This window comes from Pavona decussata, unplaced genomic scaffold, assembly GCF_977016875.1.
Source record: "Pavona decussata unplaced genomic scaffold, jaPavDecu1.1 SCAFFOLD_307, whole genome shotgun sequence".
NCBI classification, from domain to species: domain Eukaryota; kingdom Metazoa; phylum Cnidaria; class Anthozoa; order Scleractinia; family Agariciidae; genus Pavona; species Pavona decussata.
Window position 1 is genome coordinate 321670 of NW_028145700.1, and position 15441 is coordinate 337110.

The 15441-nt window shown below is 38.6% G+C and overlaps 1 protein-coding gene and 1 pseudogene across 8 annotated transcripts in view; one reads left to right on the forward strand and one right to left on the reverse strand.

The window, feature by feature from the left end:
* The window catches only part of LOC146454235 (uncharacterized), a 223135-nt gene that overhangs the window by 129842 nt on the left and 77852 nt on the right, over positions 1-15441 (reverse strand). The window lies entirely within an intron of this gene.
* Positions 1-15441, forward strand: part of LOC146454239 (uncharacterized) — a 113163-nt pseudogene that overhangs the window by 17154 nt on the left and 80568 nt on the right. Inside the window, exons 9-15 of the transcript XR_014859298.1 lie at positions 7129-7251; positions 7985-8107; positions 9156-9278; positions 9447-9569; positions 9738-9860; positions 10029-10151; positions 10320-10442. The product of XR_014859298.1 is annotated as an uncharacterized LOC146454239 (transcript). The remainder of the gene's footprint in view (positions 1-7128; positions 7252-7984; positions 8108-9155; positions 9279-9446; positions 9570-9737; positions 9861-10028; positions 10152-10319; positions 10443-15441) is intronic.

The following is a 15441-nucleotide window of genomic DNA, read 5'->3' on the forward strand; positions in this document are numbered from 1 at the left end:
ATGATTTTTGCATAGAAGCGGATGTGTGGTAACTCAGTGGACATCTAAAAACTAAAACAAAAATAGCCTCCGGCGGGTCTTAAGGTCTAGCAGGTATGAAGGAATACCGGCTGGGGCTTAATATTGGGGCTGGGTTGTACAGTATAAATGTAAGGATTTAAATAGACAAGAGTATTCTCTAATGTAGACAAGAAACGGTTTCAAAAACAGCAGATATGACAATTGGACCATACCAAAGTGAAATAAGACTCATTCTGTATTCTTTAGAATTTGTACCATTCTTTCTTCTCTCTCTCATTCCCAGATCAGAATAACATTTCGGTTCATGTAGTGAAGTAAAGTAACATGTTAAACGACGAACACGTGTAAAGTCTGACCATCTGAATACGCATCGTACAAGCATGCTGAAACCAAACGAGGGTATAACATGTTTTATCAGTTTTAAAATGTCTAGTGGTCCCAAAAAAAAAAGATTAATAATATGGTGGTCAGGTCGTGAAGATATTTACATAAAAAAGGAGCTCGGCTCAAACTATTAAGGCGTAGAGATATCTAAAGCTAGTCAAACTTCTCCGAGAATAAAGGGTTTTATAAATGTCAGTGATGTAGCTGCATGGGACAGAGAGCACGTAATGGCGTTTCTGTTTAAGGTATTTTCGAGCATTTTAACAGGGTTTAAGCGAATTCAAGCGTATGACCAAATTGTCAATTGCGATTGAAGGCTTTCTGACCGAGCTTTTCCCAAGTCGGTTTGGGCAAAAACGTAGTTTACATTTTATTAGAATTGAACTTTTGCTAAAATTATGTAATCGTTTGCAATCCAATTGATTTTATTTTCTTCTGTATTTGTGTCCTTCTTACTACATTTCCAAATTTCTTATTTTTTACCCTCAAAAATGTGGACTGAATACTGTAGACAATCACCTAATGAATTAGAAAATTGATCAGTAATCATTACCGAGAAGAGAATAATTTTCATTTCTCACTGGAAGGGAAAAGAAGAAGTAAAATAATAGTGACCGGGAAAGTAAATTGTACCTTCCGAACACATAAATTGAAAATTTAACCATTCCTACCAAATTGACAGAAAGGCAATGAAAGTTGGTATTGCTTCCGCCATAATGAAGGGTGAAGAGAAATGAAGAGGACCCTCAATAATTAATTACTTGAAGTTCAAACATTAACGGACATTGTCAAGACTCCAGATGAAAACCTTATCACTACCTTACTAATTAATCATTGCTGGGTAGAGCAGTATTTTCCTAAAGAAAGAGAAAAGAAGATCTTACATGTTGGTGGGAAGAAATTGAAACTTGTTTTATCAATGATTCGAGGCGTTTGTTTGATACCATTATTGTTTTATCAGCTAAGAAAGTGTTGTGGTATTGATCCGTCAAAGTATAAGTGGTGGAAAGTGCGGGGAACCGATGCCAGCCAATTTAATGTTAGTTTGTTACAGAATCTGAAAAAAAAAAAAGGATTAACAGTTGTGATGTATAGTTACCTGTGGTTTTATAATAAGAAACTTTACGCCAGACACACACTTTACAAACGAAATAGTGCTCTTTGTCTAGTAACGCGCGAGAGCTTTTAGTGGTGTTTGTTTGCAAATGCGTGAGCAAAATATATTAAATCAACATTCAAGACACAACCACCTGCAGAAATTTCTAGAAATTTACATCACGCTATTAAAATCGAGGGCCTGTTGGCCGATTGACCGATGCTGTGCGGAAAACGTTATTCATACAGATCGGTACTGTGAATTCAAACTAAATTTTTAAACTAGTCCCTATGATTTTTGCAAGGGGGTGGTAGCTGAGTGGAGACATGAATTCATAACTTTTTTTACTAACAAGAAACTGACCTTCATTATAGTACAACCAAGTTCTGTCCGTCTTGATTTAAGTTGTACTCGCTACAAGAAATGTTCTGAAGTTAACAGAACATCATGTTCACTGTAAAGGCTATCAGAGTAATAAAACATGCTTAAGACCGACCTCAAACGAAGCCCCAGAGGACACAGTTTTAGCGTTCAATTCTTCACATCAATGTTAAGAAATTAAATTCTTACGCAATTACTCATGCAAATCTCTATCTACCAAACTCAAAAAAATGGGTTCCGGTTTTAAGTCTAGCAAGGATAAAAGAATACCGGGCGGGGCTTAATATCGGGGCTGGGTTGTATAGTATCAATGTTTGAAATAAAATAGACAAGAGTATTCTCTAATGTAGGCTACAAACGGCTTAAAAACAGCAGATATCACAATTGGATCATACCAAAGTGAAATCAGAGTCATTCTGTGTCCTTTATAGTTTGTACCATTCTTTCATCTCTCTTTCCAGATCAGAATGACATTCCGGTTCATGTAGTGTAGTAAAGTAACATGTTAAACGTCGGGGACGCGTAAAATCTGACCATCTGAATACGCATCGTAAAAGCATGCTGAAACCAAACGAGGGTATAACATATTTCATCAGTTTTGAAATGTCTAGTAGCCCAAAAAACAAAGGTTAACTTGGTGGTCGGGTCGTGAAGATATTTACATAAAAGAGGAGCTCGGCTCAAACTATGGAAGTGTAGAGATATCTAAAGCTAGTCAGTGGAATTAACAAACTTCTCCGGGAATAAAGGGTTTTATAAATGTTAGTGATGTAGCTGCATGGGATAGATAGCGCCTAATGGCGTTTGTGTTTAAGGTATTCCCGAGCATTTTAATTAACAGGGTTTAATCGAATTCAAGCGCATGAAAAAACTTTCTGACCGAGCCTTTCCCAAGGTGAGTTTGAGCAAAATCTTAGTTTACATTTTATTAGAATTGAACTGTACCAAAATTATGTAATCGTTTGCAATCCAATTGATTTTATTTTCTTCTGTATTTGTGTCCTGCTAACTACATTCCTAAATTCTTACTTTTTACCCTCAAAAATATGGACCGAATACCTTAGACAACTACCTCATGAATTAGAAAATTGATCAGTAATGAATGATTTTCATCTTCTCACTGGAAGGGAAAAGGATAAGTAAAATTTTAGTGACGGGAAAGTAAATTGTATACCTTCCGAACACACAAATTGAAAATTTAACCATTCCTACAAAATTCACAGAAAGGCAATGAAAGTTGTTATTGCTTCCGCCATAATGAAGGTGAAGCGAAATGAAGAGGACCCTCAATAATTAATTACTTGAAGTTCAAACATTAACTGACATTGTCAAGACTCCAGATGAAAACCTTATCAATATCCTTACTAATAAACCATTGTTGGGAAGAGCAGTATTTTCCTATCGAAAGAGAAAAGAAGATCTTACATGTTGGTGGGAAGAAATTGAAGCTTGTTTTACCAATGATTCGAGGCGTTTGTTTGATACCATTATTGTTTTATCAGCTAAGAAAGTGTTGTGGTATTGATCCGTCAAAGTATAAGTGGTGGAAAGTTCGGAAAACAGATGCCAGTGAATTCAGTGTTAGTTTATCATAGAATCTTAAAAAAGGGATTAACAGTTGTGATGTATATCTGTATTTTTATAACAAGAAACTTTACGCCAGACAGTTGTTCAATTTAAAGTTTACCAAAGTAAATGGTACCCGTTGTATAGTGACGCACGCAAGCTGGTAGTCGTGCTTGTTTGCATGTAAAAATGCGTGAGCAGAATATATTAAGCAGCATTCAAGGCACAATCACTTGCTGAAAGTCTAGAAGTTTTTGTGTTACATCAAGCTATTAACGGCGACGGCCTCCTGGCTGATTGACCGCTGCTGTTAAAAACGTTTTATACGTTCACTTCTTCACATCAATTTTAAGAAATCAAATTCTTACGCAATCACTCATGCAAGTAAGTTGTTACCCTCGAAAAAAAGTCTTACCTACCAAACTAAAAGAAAATGGGTTCCGGTTAGGTTTAGCAGGGATAAAGGAATACCGGGCAAGGCTTAATATCGGGGCTGGGTTGTATAGTATCAATGTTTGAAATTAAATAGGCAAGAGTATTCTCTAATGTAGGCAAAAAGCGGCTTCAAAAACAGCAAGTAACACAATCGGATCATGCTAAAGTGAAATCGGAGTCATTCTGTATCCTTTAGAGCTTGTATCATTCATTCTTCTCTCTCTCTCTCATTCCCAGATCAAAATGACTCTTCGGTTCATGTAGTATCGGGACGCCTAAAGTCTGACCACAGGAAGTCCACAAAAGTGGTGATAAAGAAAAAGAAATATTGGTTTACATTGTTAGTTTCTTGTTGTTTTTTATTGGGTTCATTTGCATCCATTTTACACATATACGACAGCACTGAAAGAAGTGGTGTCCTGAGCTGCTTTGTGCACGAGCGGATCTGAGCTTTGCTGATTATTAATTTAAATTGAACTGAGTGGAGTGCAATCTGGTCTGAAATCATACGCGTGACTTCAAAATCGAACGAGCGCGCAGCGTGAGTTCAATTTGAAATCACAAGTATGATTTCAGACCAAAATTGCACTACACGAAGTTCAATTACCGCTGTATTACACCCATTTTTTAACTCACATAGTTTTTTTTGTCAGTATTACTATGTTTTCTTTCATGTAGCCAGTTATTGTTTTGTTTCTTCCTATGCGTTTCCACGGAACTTAATTCTAAGTAGCAAAAGCCTCTTTTTCCGGTTCAACATGGGCAAGAAAACAGTGAGAGCTGACAGAGCTCAGTGCAAAAAACTGCGCCACAATTTTGCAGCATCATATAACGTTTCACAGTTGTTTGAACTTTTTGGAAGGCATCACTTGAACCGTGATACAAAAGCAGCTCTGAAAGAATTCGCTAAAGTTACGTTTCCTAATAGGTGTCGGTCAAGTGTAAGCTTTTCTTCATTTATTCAACTGTACCAACGCACGCAGCGCCACCGTTTTGAACAGGTGTAGAAACTTCAAATTTCTCCACGCGCCATCCTCACCGGTCCGTGTAAACAGTAAGGAGCTCCTTCATTTGACGCGGAAAGTTGCCGGAATTTCCAATTTTCGCTCGATGTGTAAAAAAAAAAACGGAGAAAACCCAAGAAGTTACTACGCTGGCTACATACACATGACTCAAAGTAATAAAGTGAACAGAAAATAAAAATTAACAAATAAAAAAAAAAGCCAGGGTAACTCACTCCACCAGAGGAGCATGAGCTCAAAATTGTGAAACTTTGATAGCTTTGATATCCAACAGTGACATTTGTAAAAACTACGATAGTTCTTCGATGACGATGTATAATTTCACCCCCCGATCTAGGTAGGTAGCTTTTTGTAAAACGTTTGTATAGAGTTTCGCAATTAAATTGATTGTATTTAAGTGCTTTTAAAATAAGTTTTGAATTTTTAATTTAAGTTTTTGGTCGTATTGCCAAAAGAGTTAAAGAATTTTGGATGCTTTCCAAGAAAGTTCTAAAAACGGTAGGGCACCGACTTAGTTTTTGAGATAATTTGCAAAAACTGAACTTTAGATGTCCTTTTTGTAGAGCTAACGTGTTTCCATGGTAACCTGTATGACGTCAGAACTAGCCAAACTGAGTTACAAAAATGTATATATTTGTCCACGTGATCGGATTTACTTTTTTGTAATCTTTTATCATTTTACTAACACTACACAAATGAAAAACCCTTACGAGCCTTCTTAAAGGGGGGAGCACAAAAGATCTGGAACTGCGAAGTGTCTCTGTCATACCCATGGTAACTGGGGCTCTTGGAGCAGTGATCAAACACCTGAAGATGTGGTTTAGCAGGATGGGAACACCTGGTATCATTACCTTATTCCAGAAAGATTGTTTGTTGGGCACAGCCAAAATCTTAACAAGATCCTAACAAGGACCCTAGACACCTGACCTAAGGCTAAAGGAAATAGGTTGATCCTCTGGGGAAACATAGCCACCTACATAAACTTATGGTGTGAGACATGAACAAATAATAATAATGATAATAATAATAATAATGATGATAATAATAATAATGATGATGATGATGATGATAATGATGATGATGATGATGATGATGATGATGATGATGATGATGATGATGATGATGCTCTTTGTTTCTATAGTGTCATTTCTTAGAGCAATCTAAATGCAAAAATCTTGAATCTATTTTATCTTTAATTGTCTGGCAGTGACCAACGCAGAAGCGATGAAGCGTCTGTCATGCTTCACAGTTCTTCTTGTATTGGGACAACTGCTGTACAGAACCGAGGCTCAGCAATGCCCAGCCTCTAGAACCGAGCAGTCCATATCTGGATGGATGTTACAGCGACACATCTATAAGACAATGATGGCCGATCTAGGTCTTCACTGCCTGTTGGTCTGTCGTACAGATGATCGATGCCAAAGTTTCAACTTTGTGATGTCTCTCCACATGTGTGAGTTTAGTGATCGGACGAAGGAAGCCAGACCGGAGGATTTCATTCCTGATCCAGACAGATATTATTACAGACGAGACACAAATAGAGGTGAAATGATTCAAATTCCCGATGGGAAACTTATTAATCACACATGAAAATAAATTGTCTTTTTTTTATCCCAGTCCCTCTCGGTTCCATCCGTGAGCTGGCAGCTGAATCATGCAAAGAAATAAAGGCGAGTGAAGGACAAGCAGTCAGCGGCAAATATTGGCTGTCATCCATAAAACCAAACATGGCGGTTCTTGCATATTGCGACATGGAAACGGGAGGTGAGTTCGGTCAGACTTCAACTGTTAGCTATAAAAAATTTAAATGATGTCAGGATTCAATGCTATAGAAGTGTTAAGAAAGAAATATCCTTTTTTAATCAACAAAAACTTTTAATGACTGCATGTTATGGCTTATCCCTGCAGAATGTGGACGTTAAGTGTATCCTTATTTTTAATAATTGCCAAAGCATAGCTAATCGCTACCATAACTTTCTTCACTATCATTATTGTTATCATCACATTGTGATAGCATTATCAAGATCATCACCATCTACATTACTGAACATTAAACATCGACAAAATCAATGACAGTTACTTACAGTGACAATCTCAAATTTTTGAAAAGAAAAACTTTTGCGTAATCTCTTAAGATGGTTACGTTACTAATTAAGTTTCATATCTTTTTAATTGGGCCTCCAGTTATAATATTTTGTTGTTGTTGTTTTGTTTTTATTTTAGATGCTGATGAATGCAACGCTTCTTCCCCCGTATGTGACGTAAATGCGATATGCAACAACACTATTGGTTCTTATCGCTGTACGTGCAATCCCGGGTATTCTGGAGACGGGAGAACTTGCAAGGGTAAATAGACAGGATAATGATTAATAGAAAACCTTCTATTTGGATGCGAATTGCAATTACAGGTTTAAAGTGAATATTTAAAAGTGGGATGAAAGATAAAAATACCATTACTTGGAGTAGGTTGGACTTTCCTTTCGAAAATAGTTAACAGAAACGGAGTCAAGGGCTTTGTAACTTTGATCATAACTCATGACGTGATCACAATGTGATTTTTTGCCTCCATGACGCTATTTTACAACCATTGTCAACGTTACGTGCAGAGCGGACTACATGCCATGTAACCAGACCTAAGTCTTAAATGTAAATACAACTGATTTATTTACGGTTAAACTCGTTTTTGGGCAAAGAAAATGGGTTTATTTGTCTTCAGAATGACGTGGAGGGATATTAAGGCGTCAGTCGGAAATTTATCGCCTTGCGGACAAAACGACCGAATTCTACCGGAAGTTAGGGAAGAGAGCCGTTCGAACAAGGTCAAATAGTTTGAATTTTCGTGAGAGCCGTGCAAAGTTAACAGGTTAACAATTTTATCAGCCTTTTTAGGTCATTAGTTGTAGGTGATTTGTCGTTTCTTTTTCCCAACAAGTGGAAAATTTTCCGGCTTAATAATTTAAACGGTCTTTCAGTTTTTTATCCAGTCTGCCATGCACGTAACACTGAAAGTGACTATAAAAAATAAATAAAATGAAATTAATTTTTCAATAATTAATCTCTGGCATGGTTTTTCCTTAAGATATTGACGAGTGTGCAACCAACACCGATCGGTGTGATGTCAATGCTGCATGTAATAATACCAAGGGGTCTTATAACTGCACCTGTAAACCTGGATACTTTGGGAACGGAAAAACATGCGGTGGTAATTATGTCAAGTACTTTTCTTTAATAAAAACAGTCTAAGCCGAGTACAATGAAGTGGTAATTTCAAAGCATATTCTCGTGTGACCATCATACAAAACAGGAAAATGCCAGTTGCATGTACATCTTGACAGCAAAGTTCATTTCTCCTTTTATTTGTTATTTTACTCCTATGTTCCTATGTACAATGTAAATACTATATCCAAGTGTAAATAAACTGAAACCTTAACCTAAACCTGAAACCTTCACAAGTATAAGTTACGATGGAAACTCAAGCCAAGAAAAAACTGTTTTCGCGTTCTTTGATTCTTTATTTCTCTTAATATAACACAAGTAAATGCGAGTCCCAACAAAACTTTAGACTAATTTATCTTATTTTACTTGAAATTCCTAATTCTTTCATAAATTACAATGTTGTTTTGTTTACAATGTTAGCTTAACTGAAGTAGTACAAAGCTTCTTGGCTGCAATTAATGATTTGTTTGATTAAAACCGCTATAGGTCTAGTTGATGTAATTTTTTATGTAATATGTCAAAAACGAGGGCGAGTGCTTTATCACGGGTTCCAAATACCGAGAAACAGATGAAAGCACGAGGCCGCAGGCCGAGTGCTTTTATCTGTTTCGAGGTATTTGGAACCCGTGATAAGGCACGAAGCCCGAGTTTTTGACATGTCTTCTCAAATGAAACAATAAGAAATTAATCTCATTAAAATGCAAATGTTTGATCTCAGATGAAAAACATGTTTCATCTCAGATGAAAACCTGGTGGTGTTTCATCTGGTGTTTCATTGGGGTATCAAGATTCATCCACCTGACCGAAATGGAGGTCATTTATTGGCTTTTGACTGCATGAATTATTAATGAGTTTGAGAATCCTTTTTGAAAGCTGAAAACAGACGACACTTAAGATACTAAAGTTAAGTCTTAAAGTTCTCTGTCCAGTCATGTGAGATTTCAAACTCGTCGACATTCTCCAACTAAATAAAGCGTTCCTACTACAAGGTGTTATTGTATAGTTGATCTTGGTATTTGTCTTCTCTTCACTAGATATTGACGAATGCACAATCCACACTCATGACTGTGACGTGAATGCTGTGTGCACTAACACTGTAGGTTCTCACAACTGCACCTGCAAATCTGGATTCACCAGGAGTGGAAAATCATGTTCCGGTAGTTAGAATTACTATGTATTGTTGCTTGTAACTTAAACTATTTTTTCAACATAAGTTTAAGAAGTCATGACAGACAATTTATTATCAGCCACGTCTAATCCAAAACCATTCCTACTGCAACGTGTTATTGTATAGTTGATCTTGGTATTTGTCTTCTCTTCACTAGATATTGACGAATGCACGACCCATTCTCATGACTGTGACGTGAATGCTGTGTGCACTAACACTGTAGGTTCACACAACTGCACCTGCAAATCTGGATTCACCGGGAGTGGAAAATCATGTTCTGGTAATTAGAATTACTATATATTGCTGCTTGTAACTTAAACTATTTTTTCAACATGAGTTTAAGAAGTCATGACAGACAATTTATTATCAGCCATGTCTAATCCAAAAACATTCCTACTGCAACGTGTTACTGTATAGTTGATATTGGTATTTGTCTTCTCTTCACTAGATATTGACGAATGCACGACCCATTCTCATGACTGTGACGTGAATGCTGTGTGCACTAACACTGTAGGTTCACACAACTGCACCTGCAAATCTGGATTCACCGGGAGTGGAAAATCATGTTCTGGTAATTAGAATTACTATATATTGCTGCTTGTAACTTAAACTATTTTTTCAACATGAGTTTAAGAAGTCATGACAGACAATTTATTATCAGCCATGTCTAATCCAAAAACATTCCTACTGCAAGGTGTTACTGTATAGTTGATATTGGTATTTGTCTTCTCTCCACTAGATATTGACGAATGCACGACCCACACTCATGACTGTGACGTGAATGCTGTGTGCACTAACACTGTAGGTTCTCATAACTGCACCTGCAAATCTGGATTCACCGGGAGTGGAAAATCATGTTCTGGTAATTAGAATTACCATGTATTGCTGCTTGTAACTTAAACTATTTTTTCAACATGAGTTTAAGAAGTCATGACAGACAATTTATTATCAGCCATGTCTAATTCAAAAACATTCCTACTGCAAGGTGTTACTGTATAGTTGATATTGGTATTTGTCTTCTCTCCACTAGATATTGACGAATGTGCAACCCACACTCATGACTGTGACGTGAATGCTGTGTGTGCTAACACTGTAGGTTCTCACAAATGCACCTGCAATTCTGGATTCAGCGGGAGTGGAAAATCATGTTCTGGTAATTAAAATTACTATCTATCGCTGTATGTAACTTATTATCAGTTTAAAAGGTCATGACAGACAATTTATTATCAAATACGTCCAATCAAACCTATGCCTAGACTAGGAACTTAATTCATTGACTTAATCGACTTATAATTTCTAACGTGCAGTCGGTTTGCCTCACGTTCCTATTACTTCCGCAGGAATTCTTTAGAATTTTGCTGTTATCTTGGCCGAGTTCATTAGCTTTCAATTCAGATAAAGTGGCAAAGTCTCTCACTCGCGTTGTATTGCTTGTACAATCCACTCAGTAGACGAGATGCGAATCACCTAAAAGTATTTTCAAATTCGCCTGGTGTAACTTTCATTGATCTTCGCAGTGTCTCCCATCCATAACGTTAAAGTATAGGAAGCATCTGTTTAATTGACGTTGCTACTCTTTCAGCTTTATCAGCTCTATTTTCATTTACAACAAATGGTCGCAAGGGGCGTAATGGGATCATCCAGACGTTCACAGTTCCAAAAACTGCTCGCTACATGATCAAAGCCTGGGGCGAGCGAGGAGGAACGCACTCATACAACTATGGATACAATCCAGGAACTTACTATGGTGGAAGGGGTGCCTCTAAGGAGGGCATATTCACACTGAATAAAGGAACTGTAATGAACATTGTGGTGGGTCAGAGGGGAGGTGATTCAGTAGAGGTAAAGGGAGGAAATTCCACTAGCAGGACCGCAGCTGAACTGGGACTGTCTGTGGAGGACCAGGCTGGTACAGGGGGAGGGGGAGGGAGTTTTGTTTATACTACAAGTAATGTGCTCTTGTTAGCTGCCGGAGGGGGAGGGGGTGCGTCTGCTGGATATAACGGGGTAGATGGTCAGTCAGCTACTAGTGGCACCAGTAGCGTGGGTACTACTTCATCTCAGGTTCGACGTGGAGGAACTGGGGGGCAGCCAGGTCAGTGTAACAATGCAGATGCTAGTTGGCATGGGGGAGTGGGTGCGGGTTGGTTTGCTCAGGGATGTGCAAGGGCCGGATCAGAGCATGGAGAGAGAGGAGGGTCACGTGCTCAGGGCTGGGTGGGAGGAAGAGCTGGAGGAATGAATAGCGGATATAATGGAGGGCCACCCCCAGGGGCGGTTGGAGGGTTTGGTGGTGGGGGAGGGGGATCGGAAGATAATGGTGCATCAGGTGGAGGAGGCGGCTACTCTGGGGGAGGAAGTGGTACCCATTGGAAACAAGCTGGAGGGGGAGGGGGTTCGTATTGTAGTGGCACCAGTTGCTCTGGTGTAAATGGGAGTAACTCCAAAGATGATGGCCTTGTCCAGATTTTGGAGTTGTAATCCTAAAGGGATTATGAGGCAAGGTTCCAATTTAAACGTATATTCTCCTTCAATTTTAACAAATATCTCTTAGGATAATTCAAGTGATTGTCAGTTTCTTGAACAGCGTGTCGCCCTTCAAACTGATAATAGTTTTTACATAAATTCATAAATAGATTCGGCCAAAGCAAATGAAGCTCCAGACAATATACGGTTGGTGGCCGCTTTTGATACATTTAGTAGACCTTCGACTGATTGTTAAAGAAAATCACTGCATGAGCTAATCCTTGGACTGAAAAGAGAGTTGTAGTAAGGTCTCGCTAAGGCGAGTTTCCAATGTATGTTCACTTCCATTATTTTTATTTGTCTTTGTATTTATAATTAGTAATCCACCGTACCAAAAAATATGGCGACGGTTACATTTACCCATGACTCTTAGCGTACGAGGAACCTTAAAATACTCATAAAAAACGCAAAGAAAGGTTCTTTAAATTCAAACCCAGCATATGCCGTGTTGTCAGTACAAGGAAAAAGTTCGCAAAAATTGGGTTTTTATGTGCCCGTTTCCTGCGTTGGGTTCGCAAGGTATTCAGTGGTAAAATATACAGCCGCCATGTCAATCCGTATGGTGGATTACTCTTTTCATAGCTATTACATCACGCTGTTTGAGCAAATCTTTTGTTTATTTTTCTTAGATACTAAGGTCAATAAGACCTCTCTTTGCAGCCTGTAGTATAACGAGAGACGAGAGGGGTTGGGTGGTGGGGGGTTATTTGGGGCTAGAGTCTTTGAAGTTAGGATACAAGGCAGGGGTTGCCAGCTGTTCGACTGCCGTTAGGGTGATTGCTTTACAGCTAGCAAGTGATGCAGAACTAACCATATGATTAGGAAGTACAGCCGAACCTCTTTATTACGAACACCAGGGGGACAGGAATAAGCGTCCGCATTATAGAGGTGTCCATTTTGGAGAAGGAGGGTTTATATGGATTTCGGTCCCTCAGGGACTAAGTGAACTGTCCGTAATAGAGAAGAGTCCGTAAGGAGAGGTTCTACTGTAGTTTCAAGACTTTCGTACATCTTAGTTATCAGTGTTAACTTAAAGGCTGCAAGGATAGCTGACGGAATTATATCGTTGGATCAGTTGTCGTAGCTGCTTAGCGCACCTTCTATCCTATCACTAGTTACTTAACCCTTTAAAGGGGAAGTATCACGGTGATTTTGACCTTTTATTGTGAAAATGGAGCGACAACACCTTCACTTAGTTACAACATAATTCTAGAACATCAAGAAAAAGAAATCAACTGAATTCCTGATAGGAAAGACTCATGATTTACTCCGGTGCATTTTGGGAACTAAAACGCGAGAACTTGAAAACAGTTAGCCTAATTTTTTTCAAGTTGCAGTCCATTCTAACCCAGTCCATCTGTGGCCAGAGACACTCATCGGTTGCGATAGTACACTGGGGTGATTATTTACAACACATTTGAGCAATACATTTAGATTTCTGTTGATAACAAAACGTTTTTAAGGACGGTGCCTACTATTGTTACTGCGCATACGTTCTGCGCATCGCGAGATACTCGGTTTTCCTATGGGTGGTGCCTACTAATACAGGAATATTTTTGCGCGGTTTAAAACTATACGGAAAAAGCAGAACTTACCAAATGCTTTTGGTATCTCAAAAGAAATTTGGGGGTAACCATGCATTTTTCAGAGATAATTAGGCTTCAATTTAGGAAAAAATCCCATACATTGCTTTATATTTTGGCGTTTTTTAGAGATACTAATGTTTAATTATCTCTGAGAAATGCGTGGTTACCCCCAATTTTCTTTTTGGATTCCAATAGGCCTTGCTAAGATCTGCTTTTCCCGCGTAGTAACAAACCGCACAAAAATACTTCGGTATTAGTAGGCACCATCCTTAAGCTTTTGATACAACACCAAATTCCCGTGATACTTCCATTTGAAGCCCTGACAGTGATCAGCATCAAATTTCTCCTTGTACTATCAATGCTTATTAACACCTCAGACAGGAGTCCTGAGGTCATGAGAATTAAGGATATGATCACTCAAGGTGAATTTTCTTGCTATTTTAATAACTTCTCACCAATGCTTTAATAAGAGAAGTATGAGGACAAGTTAACAGAATTTGTTCTTCGACATTAGAGGTTAAAGCGTTATTGTAGGTTTCCAGATTAATTTAGCCAGGGCATAAATTTATAGTAGTGTTAAGATATGGATGGTTCACTTAGTATGAATATTCCCTGCTGTCTTTGTTTCATAAATTTATCACTGGTTTGGGAAGAACAGTGCAAGGAAAGGAGGGGAGAAATATTACGGACTGAATTGACGGACAAATTATTCCTTTAAATGAAAACTAAGGGAAGCGTGTGAAGGAACTGCTTGGGAGATTTGACTCTCCATACGACAAAAGATGTTATAGTTTTGCCTCCGCCAAGGTAACCTCTTGTCTCTGTCTTCAATGTTAAGCCACCGTTACACCAGGCAAGTTTTCTTGCAACTTGTCTCGCAATTTTGTCGCGACACAAGTTGCACGTATCGCTTTCCTAGTGTAACATGCTCTGAAATGAACATGTCCCGCAATTTTTTGTTGCCGCAATCGTTGCGAGAAAAAGAAGTCGGTTCTACTTCTCGCAACGGTAACTGCACCAAAAACGTTGCGAGACATGTTCATTTCAGGGCATGTTACACAAGGCAATGATTCGGGAAACTTGTGTCGCAAGGGCGCAACGAAATTGCGAGACAGGTTACAAGTTAGCAAGCGCTTGAGTAACTAATTTTGTAAGTACTGCGCAAGGATACTCGGCGGAAGGCGAGCGACTCTTGTCCAAAAGTACTCCAGCACTAGCTACCAAGGTTACTGGCCAGGTAACTAGAGTGCGCAAGTCGACAGGTGTACGTTCGTTTCAGACCAGTGTGTGTGGGTTCACTTCGGTGGGAATAGAGACAGCTATGTAGAAATCGTTTAGTTCAATGTTTGTATCGAAGTTGGTGTTGAATTGAAGCCCATTTTAAACTGTTAATTAGTACGTGAAGAATAATTAAATGTGGTAATGACGAGTTCGTTAGTATTTTTGTTTTTCAAAATCTACTCTACTCTGTTATTGAGTCCCGTTGTCTTCGCCATTTTATTTATTTTTTATACACTGAACGGATTTAATTTGTTTCTGCAAGCAATTGGTCCCTTTGCGGTTTACGATCACATGGTACAGAATCCACCATGCTGGAGACCAAGTTGCGCACTGGGACATCCCAAACAAAGTGACTTCTTTCAGTCAAACTTGAATTTTCTTTGTTTTGTATGTCCCAGTGCGTAGCTTGTTCTCCAGTATGGTGGATTTTGTTCTATGTGACCGTTAACTGAAGGTCCCATTGGTCAGCTACAAATTAAAAGGTGCGAAGTCAGAGACCTTTACATTCTTGTACTTCTTGGGGAAGTACCCAGAAGAGAAACAGCCAAGGAAGCTTTATTTCACTCTTAGAGAGCGACGAACTTGACACAATTGCTTTGAATTATGATAGCTAGTCCCTATCGTAACTCCAAAATGACGAGATCACCTAGGTTTCGAGGACTTGTTTTTGCCACTATGCCGTTCTCACAAACTCGTATCGTTTTCCCGCCAACATGACACTGGTTCACGCACGCGTTCTCTATTGGAAAACTTCATACT